At 41.4% G+C, this 19133-nt stretch overlaps 1 long non-coding RNA gene across 3 annotated transcripts; it reads left to right on the top strand.

The window, feature by feature from the left end:
- Positions 1-357: 357 nt before the first annotated feature.
- Positions 358-18334, top strand: LOC138664441 (uncharacterized). Of its 3 annotated transcripts, XR_011318342.1 has the most exons (4): positions 1840-1897; positions 3737-3856; positions 16855-17024; positions 17576-18334. It is a non-coding gene; the product is annotated as an uncharacterized lncRNA (long non-coding RNA). The 3 variants fall into 3 exon arrangements; XR_011318343.1 differs by lacking the exons at positions 1840-1897; positions 3737-3856 and adding an exon at positions 358-485; XR_011318344.1 differs by lacking the exon at positions 3737-3856 and having other exon boundaries at positions 1835-1897.
- Positions 18335-19133: the final 799 nt, after the last annotated feature.

The raw sequence follows: 19133 nt of genomic DNA, 5'->3' as shown, positions 1-19133 counted from the left end.
CATGCTGGCCCTCATTGGTTACTAGACACATGTTACCCTGTGGATATTAACCCCTTTGTTCCCCTTCACAACAGGTTCTCCCTGGAGAAGACGCTTTGAGGGCCTCTAGTTAGTATCAGTCCTGTATGCATTCTTTGTAAGGTTTTAAGATTGGGGGCGTGGGGAGGGGTCTGCTGCCACCCCCTCCCCCTTCTGTAGGTTTGGTGTCTGTTAGAAGCAAGAATGAATGGGTATAAATCTGATTGCAAATCAGTGATGGATCTACCCCCCCTTCCCAGTCCTCCTCCTCCTTCCCTGCCCCCTCCTCTCCTTGTCCTCTAGTAGATGTGGGGGCCAGGCCATACAGGACAAGGGGCACAAGCAGCTTACACACTGGTGATGCTGTTCTTACACCTTGCCTTCCACATCACTCATGGTCTCCAGCTCTAAGGAGCACCAGGACTGGATACTGAGCCTGTGACTCCCCTCCATCCCCATTGAAAACTGTAAGTTCTTGTCTTAGCTCTTTCTTTGCAGGTGTAAAGGAGGCACATGGTGGAAACTTGGGGGATCTACATAAAGGAACGGTGTGCTGGTTAGGCGGGATATTTATAGATGTTCTTAACCTCTTCTGGAGTCTATAATCTTGACTAGAATGTGCCTATGGGTGTAGAAGGGAGCATCGTAGAAACATGGGGATCTTCCTCATGTAAATCAAGGGAGTAGAGACATGTGTCTGTTGAGTGTGAGTATGGATGGAGGGTACAGTAGAATGTAAATCATTGGGTTTGGGGGTGGCTGATATTATTATAGAAGCCTGGCAGGGTCCTTCCTTAAGCCTTGTAAATTCTCATCTGATTTAAAGAGCAAAATTTTAGAAGTTTGCGGGTCTCCTTGTCAATATGGAACCTGAGGGTCTCCTCGCATTGAATCATGTAGGCCCATTTAGTCACATTTTTATAGTATGGGGTCCTAGTGATAAAGGTCTAAATGGGACATGGTAAAATGACTGATTTCATGTTACCAGGTTTGAGATCTACAAGGGTTTGATGGAAACTGCAAATATAAGAGAGGTAGAAATGCGTTGTCTTATCCTTGGAAAGCTGGGGAAAGTGGTTACTTCCTTGCGCTGTGCGTCATTGCACCCATTAGGTTGGACTTGTCAATATTTTAAGTTTGGCCTTGGGAGCTGAAAAATGTGATGTGGACCAAACCAACCTGATAGGGGTCACTTAATAAGACAAAAGATGCCCAATGGGCCTATGCACATGTCATTCACAATAGGGTGAAGGTCAGGGGTTCCGCCACTGTTTTCATTCACCCCCAATATGCCCGTAGCCCACCTCCTGCAGGTCCCGCTGTCTCTTCTTTGTTCCCCCAATTCCCGTCATATCTTATTGTCTCTAGGTAAATTCCATTGGTGTACAAGGCTATAGAATATTTTCATTTAATTAGTATTTATTGCAAATATGTCCTTGCCGTCTGGTTAATAATATTATTATGAGGATATGCAATAAAATGTTCTTTCCAATTCACAGGAACCTGTTCAGGAGATGAAGGCAGGGGCAGACTAGGATTACATTTATTTATATAGTCCATGTATATTTTACTTTTATAAATTTTGACACCCCATAAAACAGTAAAAGCATCGGTATATTGTTCATAGGTAGTTATCGGGCGTGAGGTGCCATAATCGGCATTATTGGCATTACTGTCAGTTATACTATAGGACCCTATTACAGTATTAATTTTTCACATTTTCCTTCAGCTAAAAGTCATCCTGATGGTCTATGTCACATTGGAAAACACAGATGAAATATTTCACCTGCGAATAGACACATTCGACCTGCGACCAGATCTATATCAATATTGTCCCAAACCAGAATGAACGCTCCATTGTCCATCTGCTCCTGACGTGGTAAAAGCAATGGGGGGCAAGGGGTAAAATTCCAAAATTGTCCATTTTGTTTGGTAATTTCCAGTCCTGGTATATAAGACAACCATTATACTGTGTATCTGTCCAATGCGCTCTTCATACAGGAGGCCCCTGCAATTAAAATGATGTAGACATTCGATGTCGTCATATACACCGATCACTATATATCTATATGTGCAGGATGTATGCTAACCCTGCAATACACAGATCAAGCATATTATATATATTTCTTTAAATTATAGATATACATATATATTTACTTGATACATAGCTATACATTGCCAGAAACGGATACATTTATATAGACACATACTGATACATTGTGATATACATTATATACACATATCAGTATATACTGATGCACTGTATAATTCACACATACTAGATATATACTAATACATAGTAATATATGTACATATATACATATATAAATAAGTTAAAGAATTGTGAATTGGGAATAGATATATTGATATATAGGTGCAAATATGTACATAGATACATAGATATATAATAATACATAGTAACAGAACTATTTATTACATAGGTACACACACATAGATATATAATAATACATAGTAACAGACCTATTTATTGCATAGGTACACACACATATAGATATATAATAGTTACATACATATATATATATATATTACAGCTACATACACACATATATAGAAGTATAATAATCCATAGCTACAGACACACAATTAAAGATATACATATTATTTGTAATTATGCATTGCATATAGTATATATATATATATATATACAAAACACATCCACGTGTGCAGTACTATAAAAACAAACGATAAGATACCGTAAATTACATCACAACATAACGTAACATTGACTTCTAAGGCTATGGTTATACAGTATACTCTGAGTTCTGTTATATACATATATATATATATATATATATATATATTACCCCTAGCAGAAGAACGGGAGATGTACATGCAGTGTACTGATAATGTATGACCGCGTTTATATATGTTCAGCATTACATTGTATTCTAATCTTCCCACCACCAGCTTATTTATACAATGTATACAGTATAACTGTATATATATATGTCCTGTGTCACATTATACATTAATTCCCCCACAGCCAGGTTTTCCATACAATGCATACAGAATATTGATCACATAGATGTACATTTTTGTACATACAAGCCCCACGTTTCCAAGCTACAGTCTACCCTTCCTGAGATTTTATGTATTATACACATAGCCCTATATACAGCTGTAGCTATGTCTTATATTGCACAGTGTGCAGGCATCTGTGGCCTATATCTGCACATTGTAAATGGTTTATGCTTGCATAATCTACAGATGGACAGATGGCCAATACAAATGAGACAGACAGCCATGTACTATGCAAGGTCCTGGCTAGTGATGATATATGTATGACAGGCAGCATGTTCAGAGAGGGTGCTCGGGTGGCCTGGACTATCAATCCCCCTCCCTTCCAGTCTCAAGGACACATCTCACTGATGGGATTTGGGAATGGTGGTGACGTCACCAGGTCTGGTGTAATCCTCTTGCAGGAGTCAATCAGTAGATGCTCAGGGGCTGGAAGGGTGGAAGGCTGGATGGGCAGAGAGAGCCGTAATCCCATAGACAGGATCAGATCAGGTCCAGGAGCAAACCTCAGACCCCCATTGGAAGGAAGATCTGGAGCAGAGGGATAAATTCTCCCAGCCCCCATCCTAGTCTCTTTATAGAGGAGCTGCTTAGAAGACAGCAGTGAGGAGGAGGAGGAGGAGGTGGAGGATGCTGAGGAGAGGATGAGTAAGCCCAGACCCTGATCTGTCTTTTCAAGGATGAGCAAGGAGCCTCCTGTGCTTTCTCCATGGATTTATGTGCTGAATGTGGCCACCATCACTGAGAGCTGAAAAAGGAGAAGATGAAGTAGTCAAGATCTGGACAACAAAGGATGAAGGTTTTCGACCCCTCTTGTATCTCCCAGCCCTCTGTGCTCCATCTTTCTTAATTTGATGTCTGTTTAATGGCCCTTTTGGAATATAGGACCCCAAGTCTTGTCTTATCTCCTTAATCTAGTGGGCCCCATGATGGTGACCCACTTACCTAATTATCATTCCTAGTGAACCTTTTCTCATTTACTATAACTGATGGTGATACAATCCTCTTAGTCTTTTTATGAATCTGGTCCTCAATCAGCCTCCCATGAACCCTAGTAGTATGGGGACCCATTATTATCTTACTCTTCTTTCTAAAAAACCTATGAAATGGACAATATTCATCTGTCTGTTTTTTTCCTTTCTATGTATATACCGTAATTATTAATCATCCATATACATATTCTGCTATTAGTCTCCTCTCACTCTTGTAACTATAAATTCTAAAATCCAACAGATCATAAAATCAAATTAATTGCAAATCTTTCTTGCTTTATATGTCTCTGTACTTCTTACTGTTTTTTTTCTGTACACTTCAGTGCCCTAATGTCATCCTCTCCTTTCTAAGATATAATGTACCCTGCCTTATCTATATCTTCCCCTGCCTAGCATGTCGCTATCCTGTCCTATGTGAACATTCTCCTATGTCACTGTCCTGCTATCCATGCATCTCCTGCCTAACATCTCTATTCTGCTATTTTGTTGTCATCTGGTACTTAACATATCAATGTCCCGCTCTCTAGTAGTTCTCTACCTCCTCAGTTGTCATTATCCTGCCCTTTAGTTGTCCTTTCTTGTCTAACATGCTACCATCATTTGTTATGCAAGCTTTCTTTTTCCTAACCTATCACTATCCAGCCGTATGTGTCTCCTCTCCTTAATATGTCCCTGCCATATGTGTCTCCTCTCCTTAATATGTCCCTGCCATATGTCTCTTTTTCTGCCTAACATGTCCCAGCCATATGTGTCTCCTATCCTTAATATGTCCCTGCAATATGTAATTCCTCTCCTGCCTAACATGTGCTTACCATATGCAACTCCTCTCCTGCCTAATATGTCCCTGCCATACATTCTCCTCTCCTGCCTAATATGTCCCTGCCATACATTCTCCTCTCCTGCCTAATATGTCCCTGCCATACATTTTCCTCTCCTGCCTAATGTGTCCCTGCCATACATTTTCCTCTCCTGCCTAATGTGTCCCTGCCATAAATTCTCCTCTCCTGCCTAATATGTCCATGCCTTACATTCTCCTCTCCTGCCTAATATGTCCATGCCTTACATTCTCCTCTCCTGCCTAATATGTCCATGCCATATATTCTCCTCTCCTGCCTAATATGTCCCTGCCATACATTCTCCTCTCCTGCCTAATATGTCCATGCCATACATTCTCCTCTCCTGCCTAATATGTCCATGCCATACATTCTCCTCTCCTGCCTAATATGTCCATGCCATACATTCTCCTCTCCTGCCTAATATGTCCATGCCATACATGACTCCTGCCTAATATGTCCATGCCATACATTCTCCTCTCCTGCCTAATATGTCCATGCCATACATGACTCCTGCCTAACATGCACCTGCCATACATGACTCCTCTTCTGTCTAACATGTCCTGTCCACCTTCTCTCACCTAACCTATCATTGTCCTATATGGATCTGTTGCCTAAAATGTCATTATCTTACTCTTTCTGACAATCCTGCCTGACATTTCATGGTCCGGTTCTATATGTGATCTTAGACCCTTGACTTTCCATAGAATCGTCTTACACTGCCTAATCTGTAAGTCATGTCTTCCCTTAACTACTATATATTCCCTACCAGTTCATGAGCTAATTCTACAGCCTGAAATTCTCCTATGTACTGCCTTGTCCTCCGTCATTCGTTCTGTACTGCCTGCTATTTCTTTATATCCTACCCTGTGTACTCCTCTACTGCCCATCCTGGGCTTTCTTCAGCCTCACAACTTCATAACCAGGGTTGAATGCTTTGCCTAGTAGGTTCTCATCTTGTGCCATATACCCTCTCCTATATATACTATCTAATATCTTGAGCTAAGATAATCTTTGTCTCCTTCCTAACATGTTCCTATCTATTTCCTTTTCTACTTTCCTGCTCTTTGCCTGTCTCCGTATACTGCCTATTTTCTCTTTAAAATATTCCTATTATTTCATGTCCTGAATTATTTACCCCCTATAGCCAACATCTTCTGTGTCCTGCAGATTCAGCATTTACTTAATGTCTTCTCTCTATATCTGCTGTAATGTAGCTTACTATTTTACTGGCCCAGACCAGTGCTTTACCATCCACTCTATCCAACCCGTCACTAGGTTGAGGCCTTTACTGCCTAAAATGCACTTTTCCTATAATAGTTCCTATGATTTCTCTGTTCTAGACAATGAGCTTCCATCTTCAGTGTTATCTGTCCACATATGTCTCACAATTACTGCTTGGTACAAGCGCAGCAATAAATAATTCAGGCCAGTGTATTACAACTCATAACTTAAGCTATTTATATTTAGCCTCTACGTCTTATATGTATGTGACCTGCTACGCAGAGTCTTTTGGACTTTATCGACCTTATGATGGGAGACCATGTTATATGTGCGACTTGTGTCATGTGTTCCTATAGAATTAGGTCTTAATCTGTATGTTACTAATCTTGTGCTGCACCATGGTGCCCGCCATATATGTTCTAGCTCTTCTACACCCGCCTGCCTGAACTATTCTTTAATATATATTTCCCCATGTTGCCTGATATGTACATTGAATGCACTGCCCCCTGCTGACAGATATGTACATTTACTATACTGCCACCTAGCGCCTGATATGTGCATTTACTATACTGCCCCCTGCTGGTTGACATGTGCATTTACTGCCCCCAAATATCTGACGTGATTTTATTATGTTGCCCCCTGATGGCTGATATGTGCATTTACTATACTTCCTTCTCCTGCCTGACATGTGCATTTACTATACTGTCCCAAACAATATGTGTATACTTCCCCTACTGCCTGATATGTGCATTTACTATACTACCCCTACTGCCTGATATGTACATTTACTATACTGCCCCTACTGCCTGATATGTACATTTACTATACTGCCCCCTGATGGCTGATATGTGCATTTACTATACTTCCTTCTCCTGCCTGATATGTACATTTACTATACTGCCCCCTACTGCCTGATATGTGCATTTACTATACTACCCCTACTGCCTGATATGTACATTTACTATACTACCCCTACTGCCTGATATGTACATTTACTATACTGCCCCCTGATGGCTGATATGTGCATTTACTATACTACCCCTACTGCCTGATATGTACATTTACTATACTACCCCTACTGCCTGATATGTACATTTACTATACTGCCCCTACTGCGTGATATGTACATTTACTATACTGCCCCTACTGCCTGATATGTGCATTTACTATACTGCCCCCCTGACGGCTGATATGTGCATTTACTATACTACCCCTACTGCCTGATATGTACATTTATTATACTTTCCCCTTCTGCATGATATGTGCATTTACTATACTACCTCTACTGCCTGATATGTACATTTACTATACTGCCCCTACTGCATGATATGTACATTTACTATACTGCCCCTACTGCCTGATATGTACATTTACTATACTGCCCCTACTGCCTGATATGTACATTTACTATACTGCCCCTACTGCCTGATATGTACATTTACTATACTTTCCCCTTCTGCATATGTGCATTTACTATACTTTCCCCTTCTGCATATGTGCATTTACTATACTGCCCCTACTGCCTGATATGTACATTTACTATACTTTCCCCTTCTGCATGATATGTGCATTTACTATACTGCCCCCTGATGGCTGAAATTTACATTTACTATATTGCCCCCTACTGCATGATATGTGCAATTACTATACTACCCCTAATGCCTGATATGTACATTTACTATGCGTCCACTGATGGCTGATATATTTATTTTTCAATACTGCCCATTGCTGCCGCAAAAAAATGCATTTAATGTACTCTTCCCTCCTGCTGTGTTTGCCCTGTTCCTAGTGCGCATTGCCCTCTAACTTGAGCTTTCCCTCCTGCCTTCTACGTTCCTGCTATTTTCAGGCCCTGGCAATTCTCAGCTTTTTGTAACACCTAGTTTCTGTAATAAGAACAGTCAATTCCAATTCTACTAAACCAGTCGATGCATACAGTACATATAACACATTTCCAGCAGGTGTGTTATACGGCCAAAGGAGGCCATACACTTTATTTTGTCTGATTTCCTGCCAAAGAAGGTCCAATGCAGTACTGCGTACATTTAGTAATGTGATCTGCATCTCATATACTACAAGTCCTTGGAAATGATGTTCCTTAAAAATGGCTGTGTTTCACACTCTATAGATTCTCAAATCTCTTACAGTTATCCTTCCTGGAAGCTAGCAAGAAAATGAAATCCTCGCTCCTGCCGAACTCATGATTCCACCAAAGTCCGTCCTTACCTCCTATAGCATTTTTATTCTATAGTCTGGGTATCTCTGCCTAACATTCCTTTCTGCTGTGAGACACCTACCTATTATAAACCCATGTTCTCCCCTGCCTATCTTGTCTGTGTCATGCAGTGATATTTCCTGCCTATCTTGTCTGTGTCCTGCAGTGATATTTCCTGCCTATCTTGTCTCCGTCATGCAGTGTTATTTCCTGCCTATCTTGTCTCTGTCATGCAGTGTTATTCCCTGCCTATCTTGTCTCTGTCTCTGTCACAGTGTTATTTCCTGCCTATCTTGTCTCTGTAATAGGGTTATTTCCTGCCTATCTTGTCTCTGTCATGCAGTGTTATTTCCTGCCTATCTTGTCTATGTCATAGTGTTATTTCCTGCCTATCTTGTCTCTATCATGCAGTGTTATTTCCTGCCTATCTTGTCTCTGTCATACAGTGTTATTTCCTGCCTATCTTGTCTCTGTCCTGCAGTTTTATTTCCTGCCTATCTTGTCTCTGTCATACAGTGTTATTTCCTGCCTATCTTGTCTGCTTCACCTTGTGTTTTCTTCATTTAGTGTCTTCTCTGCTGTATAACATGTAGCTTGTTCTCTGCATATTAGGGCAATAAATATGACACCTGGGTATCTTCATATACCTCTGCCTCTACACCTAATACTTATATTGCCTGTTTGCTCCTGCCTAAAGTGACTCAATACTTAAGTACAGATTATCTTTTACATAACCTAACCATCTTCTATAGATAATGTTCTCTCTTTAGCCTCTACAAATCTATATACTACCGAATGCTCTTGCTTACGTAACATGCCTGTCTTTATTTGTGCATTCTTTGTGGCCTCCCATGTCTTTATCCTCTGCAGCTTCCTTTGCCCATGTTGTCTCCATACTGCCTAATATATTACCAAGCTACAGTAGTACATTAGACAGGAGTCTGCATGTTATCCCTAACGTACCTCTATGCTACGCCACATATTCTTTGTTCTTTTTTTGTCTATCATGCCCCCTAAAATATTTATATAGTTACCGTACTAGATGGTGGCCCGATTCTAACACATCGGGTATTCTAGAATATGCATGTCCACGTAGTATATTGCCCAGCCACGTAGTATATTGCCCAGCCACGTAGTATATTGCCCAGCCACGTAGTATATTGCCCAGCCACATAGTATATTGCCCAGCAACGTAGTATATTGCCCAGTAACGTAGTATATTGCCCAGTCACGTAGTATATTGCCCAGTCACGTAGTATATTGCCCAGCCACGTACTATATTGCCTAGTGACGTAGTATATTGCCCAGCCACGTACTATATTGCCTAGTGACGTAGTATATTGCCCAGTTACGTAGTATATTGCCCAGTGACGTAGTATACAGCACAGAGCCACGTAGTATATTGCCCAGCCACGTAGTATACTTGCCAGTCACGTAGTATATTGCCCAGCTACGTAGTATATTGCCCAGCCACGTATGTCACAGGTTAAAAAATAAAAAAAAATAAACATATACTCACCTTCCGAGGGAGCCCTTGTAGTCATGTCGCCTGTGTGCGGTGCACTCGGCAGCTTCCGGTCCCAGAGTTGGTAGCGCAGGACCCGTGATGACGTCGCGGTCACATGACCGTGACATCATGGCAGGTCCTTCTCGCGCAGGCGCGCAGGACCTGTGATGAGGTCGCGGCACATGACCGTGACGTCATGGCAGGTCCTTCTCGCATACCATCCTTGCCACCGGAACCTGCCGCTTGCATGGAGCGGGTACCGGAGCGTTGTGAGGAGCCGGAAAGGCGACAGAAGGTGAGTATATAATGATTTTTTATTTTTTTCTATTATTTTTAACATTAGATCCTTTTACTATTGAAGCTGCATGGGCAGCATCAATAGTAAAAACTTGGTCACACAGGGTTAATAGCGGCGGTAACGGAGTGAGTTTCCCGCTGCATAACGCGGTCCGTTACCGCTGGTATTAACCCTGTGTGAGCGGTGACTGCGGGGAGTATGGAGCGGGCGCCGGGCACTGACTGCAGAGGAGTAGGGAGGGACTAATCAGACTGTGGCCGTCGCTGATTGGTCGCGGCAGCCATGACAGGCAGCTGGCGAGACCAATCAGCGACTTGGATTCCATGACAGAGAGGCCGCGACCAATGAATATCCGGAACAGACAGACAGACGGAAGTGACCCTTAGACAATTATATAGTAGATATTTCTATACCTTACTTCTTTCCTGCCTAACATACCTCTATCGTGTACTGCTTGCTCTTTGGTGCCTAAAACACCTCTATACTATATATCCTCTGCTGCAATACTGCATGTTCCCTCCTCCTATTAGCACAAAGCAACCCAGTCCCATATTAGTTGTGAAACAAAAGCACCAATGTTGGTCCTGTAGATCGCAAACAACAAACCACTCCAAACAAGTATATAAACAGGCGAATACGGAGTATAATGGAAACAGTACATTTTTATTAATGAACAAAGTGGTAATGTAAAAAAAGTCAGACAAACCTATAAAATAGCCAAGAGTGAATTGTGCTCTTAACGTTCCCTCCTCTGTAACAAGCCTCTATATTCTACTGTATTTTCTTTGTAGCCTATCATGCCCCCTTACTCTGTCATCTCTTCGGTCTAGTCTGCCTATATAGTGTATGTTCTCTCCTGCCTAGCATGTTACTATGCTGCTTCTTTCCCCTACCTCTATACTCTAGTAGTCAATGGCATACTACTACTGCCTAACATGCCCCTATACTCTACTTTGTCATCTCTTCGGTCTAGCCTGCCTATATACTGTATGTTCTCTCCTGCCTAACTTGCTTCTATGCTGCTTATTTCCCCTGCCTCTATACACTATGGCATACTACTACTGCCTAACACGTCCCTATACTATACAGCATGTTCTTCCCTGCCTAGTATGCCTCTATACTGAATGTTTTCCTGTACTTAAAATACCTCTACCCTGTATGTTCTATCCTACCTACCTAATATTACTCTGTTACACTACAGTGCATGTAGTCTCCTGCCTGGCATCACTCTGTTCACTACTGTCTACTTCTTAACATATTGCATGATCTTCCCTACCTTACATACTTATGTACCCAAAAGCAAGCATGTCACTCCTGCCTAGCATGCCTCTGTACTTAACAGCATATCCCCCCACATAACATGCCTTTATACTGCACTTTTCTCTTACCTGCCTAACGTGTCTCTGTGTTGCATGTTCTTTCTTACCGAACTTGATTTTAAGGCTATGTGCACACGTTCAGGTTTTTTTGTGGTTTTTTTTTTTTTGCGTTTTTTTTGCGCTAAAAACTCATTAAAGACTCAAGCATGATCTTCCCTGCCTAACATTCTTCTGTACTGTACATCATGTTCTCCTTCCCTCCTGCTTAACATGGGCTATAGTGTATTTTTTTTAAATGTCTAACATGTCTCTGTCCTCCTTTGTTATCTACTGCCTATCTTGTCTCAATCCTATTTTGGCCTCTGTTAACCATGCAGTGTAGATCACACGAAGTTCGGGCCCCTGTGTACACTGTACCAGAGCCCAAAAGAGTCCAAAGATTTAACTTAGCCCTAGGACTAGATGGTCCAGGACTTGTCAGCACTACCAGTGCATTATGTTCGGCCTCCCCTGCCTATATGTGTCTACCCAGCACTGTGTTTCCTACCTGACTTGTCTCTATCCTGGAATTTTGCTCTACTTGTCTTTTTTCTCTTCTGTCTATAAAGTCTCTACCATACATTATCTAAGTGAATCTAACGTGCTATGGGTCCTGTCATGACTACTACACCTATCATTTACTCTTTACCCTAACCATGTTCTTTTACCTAATCACCAACTCTTTCCAGGGTTTCACACTTTCCCCCATTCTTATCCCCCTGACCAACACCACTAGCATCCAAATATAATCTTATTGCACTGTGTAACCTACCACATATGACCTCGGTCCGTATGTACCACCCCTATTATCCTATAATCTCTTCCCCCCTATCAATGCCAGTCATTTACTGGCTGATTTTCCATGCTTCTTGTCCATTGAGAGGCTACATAATCTCCTTGAGTGCAGTCCTTGGACACTGATCTTGTAGGGCACATGATGTCATCTGACTGTGATGACATACCATATATTAAATGATGTCATCTTCATCTTATATATTCATTTTAATTCCATTTACAGACATTACTGTTGTGAGAAACTGCCCATGTTGCATTAATTGCATTGCATTATTAGTTGCATATAGTACAACTATAAGCCTCCGCAAGCTTTTTAGTCTGCAACCATTGATATACCATCATAAGCTGGGGGGTCTGTATAATGTCAATTGTAAAGCGCGGTGGTGTCAGATGAAGCAGAGTTGAATTTGTCATTTGGTACTCCAGTGATATATATCTGACAGTAAGGCTATGTGCACACATTCAGGTTTTTTTGCATTTTTTTTTGCGTTTTTTCGCGGTAAAAACGCTATAAAAACTCATTAAAAATGCATACATTATGCATCCTATCATTTAGAATGCATTCTGCATGTTTCGTGCACATGATGTGTTTTTTTCCGCGAAAAAAAACGCATCGCGGTAAAAAAAAGCAGCATGTTCATTAATTTTGCGGATTTTCTGCGTTTTTCCCGCTATTCTATGCATTTGGGAAAAATCGCATAAAAAACGCACCAAAAACGCATAAAAACACGTGAAAAACACGGTAAAATCGCGGTAAAAACGCATGCGGATTTCTGGCAGAAATGTCCAGTTTTTGTCAGGAAAATTTCTGCAAGAAATCCTGACGTGTGCACATACCCTAAGAGTTACATGACTGCTAATGATATTTAAGAATGTTGGATAACTTTGCATCTATGGTCAATCTTATACAACAAAATCAGCTCTGGTAGGACTGTTTATAGCGTGACTTTACATTCACAGCCGGTTTGACGGCCCTCGTCCACCATGATATGGATCACGCTCTGCGTGTTCACAGCGGACCTTGATTTAATGTCTATACAATTAAGGCACGCGGTGAATGCCAAGAGAGGGGTCTAAGACCTGCGAAGCATGAGGGGCCAACATGAATCCCCACACAAATATATATAGAGAGAGATGTCTGGTATTTATAGCATGCACTTGCTAAATTGATTAATGTTACAAAATGGCTGTCGTATGACACAGGCTTCGGGGGGGATTTGGAGGCCATGTTCTCATTTATCCGTTCAGCACACAAAATGGCTGCTGTATTACTGGTGGCAGCGATAGCTTCGGTTACTATTGAATGAAAGCGTTGTATTTCTTATCTACATTAGTTCAGCTCTCAAAATGGCCGCTTCACCTCATGAGTGGCTGTAAATCGGTGATGGTTTAAGTATAAGACGCCGCGGTGTTGTTCATATAGATTCAACTTCACAAAATGGACGCTTTACAACATTATGTAACTTTTTAGTTTAGCGTGAAGATTTGCATCAATTCATCTTATAGAATGGCTGTCTCCCTATGCCTCAGTGACTTATACTGTATGCAATAACAAAGCTACATGGTCTGCACTCTCATAAGGCCGCAACACACTGGACAGGAATATTACAAAGTGTGAATATTAATATTCACATCTATGGGACAGTTAGACGCTGATCCAATGTATCTAAGCCTACCATGTATGGCACTGTCTGCAGAGCCTGTGCATCTCAGCTCACCATGTGTAATACAGTCTGCAGAGCTTATGTATCTAAGCCTGCCATTTGTTACACTGTCACTGTATCTAAATCTCTCATATGTGATACTATCTGCTGAACTGCTATATTATGTGTGATATTGTCCATTGAGTCAGTGTATAGAAACATGGATTAAACTGTGTATCTAAGCCTAACAAGTGCGACACTATGTACAGAACAGCTGCATCTAATATCATGTGAGGCATTCCCTGCTTAGATGCTGTGTCTCATCCTATGCTATGTTATACTCTCATGTACGGATTTCAGCCCTGACATTTGAAATCACTCAGGCCCATGTTGTCCCCGTCCCCAAGCACCAGATGGGATATATTACTAAGATTACCCTGGATGGGGGAAGCAACATTTACTATAAGACCAAGATTTCTAATGATACCCGTGGCCTGCTGGGGTGACTGAGTCAGCTACTTTGCGCTCCGGCACAACTCGTGTCTTTAGAACACAGATTCTGTTAACAACGTAGCAGACAAGGCGGCCCACAACCAGACAGGCCCTTCTGACATTTGCCAGAATTGCCAGATGGCCAGTCCGGCCCTGGATACTATCTGAGCCTGTGTATGCCAGTCTATCATGTGTTGCTGTCTGCAAATAATGTATTAGCCAAGATACCTGGGTGTAACCGCAGTGGGGACAGGGGTTACAGTCGCTGCCGGACTCTTTGGCCCATATGGACGCATGATAGTAGGGGGCGCTATTGAAGATTTTACATTGGGGCCCACAAGCTACACATCATTGCGTAGCTATATTGGCTGCTAAGTCTGTGTATCTAATGTAACAGTGTGTGATACCATCTGCTGAGCCAGTGTATCTAAGGCTAAAATGTGTGATGCTGCCTGATAAATCAGTGTATCTAATGCTACAATGTGTGATACTGCCTGATAAATCAGTGTATCTAAGGCTACAATGTGTGATACTGCCTGATAAATCAGTGTATGTAAGGCTACAATGTGTGATACTGTCTGGTAAATCGGTGTATCTAAGGCTACAATGCCTGAAAAATTAGTGTATCTAAGCCTCCAATGTGTGATACTGTCTACTGAGCCAGTTTATCTAAGGCTACCATGTGTGATACTGTTTGCTGAACCAGTGTATCTAAACCTACCATGTGTGATACTGTCTGCTGAACCAGTGTATCTAAACCTACCATGTGTGATACTGTGTGCTGAACAGTGTATCTAAACCTACCATGTGTGATCCTGTCTGCTGAACCAGTGTATCTAAGGCTGCCATGTGTGATACTGTCTACAGAACCAGTGTATCTAAGGTTACCATGTATGATACTGTCTACAGAACCAGTGTATCTATGGCTACCATGTGTGATACTGTCTAACAAAATGGTGCATCTAAGCTTATCAGGTGCGTTACTCTGCCAGAGAAAGAGTGCACTGGAGCGTGCCAAGGAGGTGGGACAAAAAATGAGAGCTGCAATCTGATTGGTTGCGGGTTTAACACTGCCATATTGTGCTTCAGCCCTGACACATAGGCAGACAGACACGAGTTATGACGATTGAGGTGACATATCTTTCAGAGCACAAGTTCGGGATGAAGCAATAAATGTATTCTTGAAAAATATACATAAAAATTTACATTTTCCGATCTAGCAAATCTCAAAGTACAAAACAATAAACCTACCTTTCTCTCATCAATAAAAATAATAATTTTCACTTTTTTAAAAATATTTTTGCATTCATTATAAATTTATATGTAAATTCATATGTAGTCAATATTATAAATAATGACAGGTGATAGGACACCGCGCCAAATACTCATTTTCTACCATTTTTACCATTACCATTCTACCAAAGAGGAAAAAAAATCACAAACCTTGGCTCTGAACACTTACCAATGTAGCTGCAGGGACATGCTGGAACTTGTAGTGCCCCAATTGCTGTATTTTATTCATGGTTTCGGATAAAATTTTCCAGTTGAGATTATCTTTTAAATGTAATTTATACTAAATATAATTATACTTTATGTAATAATAGCGTTATTGTAATATAATGTGTGGAAATCCATATAGTCGCCATTTTATTAGATTAATTATTATTAGCATTGTTACGATTTAACATAAAAATATTTATATTATTTATTATATTTGTGTTTTACACATGTAATAAACTTTTTCTATAAATATAATTCTAAAAATAATAAATCTAAATATAATTAAAATATGAGACGCTGCCTACATGGGAGAAGGTGCTCGGGAGTTGAGGAGGCTTTGATATCTGCTGCATAGACTCAGGCCCCGAGTCACTAAGGTGTTTTCTCCAGAATTCTTGTAAAACACCTGCGAAGGTCTCTGAATTTTTGCAAAAAAACTAAAGTTGTACATTTCTGGCAGAGGAACACACCAGTCGTAAGATTCACACTAATTCATAGAGCAGTCTCTAAGAATTAGATGCATCTTATTCCTCCACGCCCATCAGTAAGACAGGGGCGCACAACAACAGTTTATTGAATGGGGCCCATAGAGTTTCATGATATCATTCTGTTTTATTGCAGCTACCACTAGGGGGGGCTCACTGTATGCTGGTTATACATTGAAATGACTATTACCACAGTGTACAGAAAGCTCCCCCTAGTGGTGGCCGCTGGCTGACAGAAATATATCATGCAACGTGTATCTATACAGGAGATATGAAGTTTTGCATTAGCCTTACAGAGAGCAGCAGCAGGAACTCGAAATAAAAGGCAATGTTAATAGATCTGCGAATAAAGGAGAAACAGAGGCAGATGTTACATAATGGCACATTTCTGGAGAATTACTAATGTACTCATGTTTTATTACAATCATCTTACAGCTATCTGTTCACACTTCCAGCACCACTGTCCACCATTACAGCCGGCTTTTGCATTTATAAAAGAAACAGCGCCCCCAGATGTTTCTGGTCCGTGTCTTAATAGATTTATGGAATAAAAGCCCCATCAAGACCCGAGAGCAACCGAAAGAAATGGACAAGATAAGATCATAAGATAAGGCTCCTTGAAATGGTAACTATTATATGCTATCTATCTATCTATCTATCTATCTATCTATCTATCTATCTATCTATCTATCTATCTATCTATCTATCTATCTATCTATCTATCTATCATCTATCTATAGATCTATCCCATATCTAATATCTATCTATTTATTATCTATCTGTAGATCTATCTATCTATCTATCTATCTATCTATCTATCTATCTATCTATCATCTATCTATAGATCTATCTATTTATTATCTATCTGTAGATCTATCTATCTATCTATCTATCTATCTATCTATCTATCTATTATCTATCTATAGATCTATCTATTTATTATCTATCTGTAGATCTATCCATCATCTATCTATAGATCTATCTATCTATTAACTATCTATAGATCTATCTATTTATTATGTACTAGATGGCAGCCCGATTCTAAAGAATCGGGAGTCTAGAATCCATATATACTTTATTTATTCAAATGTAAGAATAATACAATTAATAAATAATAGTAAGAAAGAACAAAAAATGGCTGCACTCACCAGCTCTTGACAATTCTTGTTATTTAAGGTACAGTTACACAGGATCCATGAACATGCTTATGAGGGGAGGCAGTATATGGAGAAAACACCAAACAAAAGTTCAAAATTGGTGTGAAAATGTCACTGAACCACTTCACAACTAAATATATATAGTTTTGGTAAATGGTATTATCATTTTTTGACGAAATTCGGCAGGAGCTTGAAGAGCAACGTCACTGGGCCCGCCTCCACGCAGTAGAAACTTGCTGTGAGGTAAAAATTCCAAAATCACACCAAAATGGCGGGCGGAGTGTGTCACAGTACGGCACGTTTCTGATTGGTCGCTCGCAGCAGGCGGCAACCAATCAGACACTGGACACTGTTGACGTCACTTATCTCCGGACATTAGCTCCGGACATTAGCTCCGGACATTAGCTCCGGACATTAGCTCCGGACAAAGCCACGGAAGTTGGCACAAATTGCAGGAAGTAGTATTCTAGGCAATTATATATTAGATCTATAGCTCTATCTATCTATCTATCTATCTATCTATCTATCTATCTATCTATCTATCTATCTATCTATCTATCTATCTATCTATCCCATATTCTATCTAATATCTATCTATTTATTATCTATCTATAGATCTATCTATCTATCAATCCCATATTCTATCTATCTATTATATATCTATCTATCTATTATTTATCTATAGATCTACAGTATCTACCGTATTTTTCGGACTAAAAGACGCACTTTCCCCCCCCCCAAAAAAAGGGGGGAAAATGGGGGGTGCGTCTAATAGTCGCAATGCAGGCTTACCTAGGTGGCAGAGGTGCGGTGGCAGAGGTCCGGTGGCAGAGGTGCGGTTGCGGGGGTGTGGCGGCAGAGGAGGCGCAGTAAGCGGGGTCCCTTTCCCCGGTATGGTGATGCAGCAGGCCCGGTATGCAGCAGAGCCGGGTGAATCCTCTTGTTAGTGGTGGTGGCGGCCATTTTCCGGAGGCCGCGCGTGCGCAGATGAAGCGCTCTGCTCCCGGGGCTTCAGGAAAATGGCCGCGGGAGGCCGCGCGTGCGCAGATGGAGATCGCGGCGGCCATTTTCCTGAAGCCCCGGGAAGCAGAGCCTGCTGCATCACCATACCGGGGAAAGGGACCCCGCTTACTGCGCCTCCTCTGCCGCCACACCCCCGCCACCGCACCTCTGCCACCGGACCTCTGCCACCGCACCTCTGCCACCTAGGTAAGCCTGCATGGTAAGCCAGGGACCCCTCTCACGCCGTACCTCTCACTGCACCTCCTGATCCCAGCACCTCCTGATCCCAGCACCTCCTGATCCCAGCACCTCCTGATCCCAGCACCTCCTGATCCCAGCACCTCCTCATCCCAGCACCTTCTCATCCCAGCACCTCCTCATCCCAGCATCACCCCACCTCTGCCGACACCTTGCCTCCTGTGACTCTGCTCTGCCACCGCCATAAGATACTGTAAATTCGGACAATAAGACGGACCCCCATGTTATAAAAAATCTTTTTTTCTGCAATTTTCACCCCAAATTTGGGGTGCGTCTTATGGTCCGGTGCGTCTTATAGTCCGAAAAATACGGTATCC

The sequence above is a fragment of the Ranitomeya imitator genome, chromosome 2 (assembly GCF_032444005.1).
Source record: "Ranitomeya imitator isolate aRanImi1 chromosome 2, aRanImi1.pri, whole genome shotgun sequence".
Lineage (NCBI taxonomy): Eukaryota > Metazoa > Chordata > Amphibia > Anura > Dendrobatidae > Ranitomeya > Ranitomeya imitator.
This window is presented reverse-complemented; position numbering and strand designations above follow the sequence as displayed.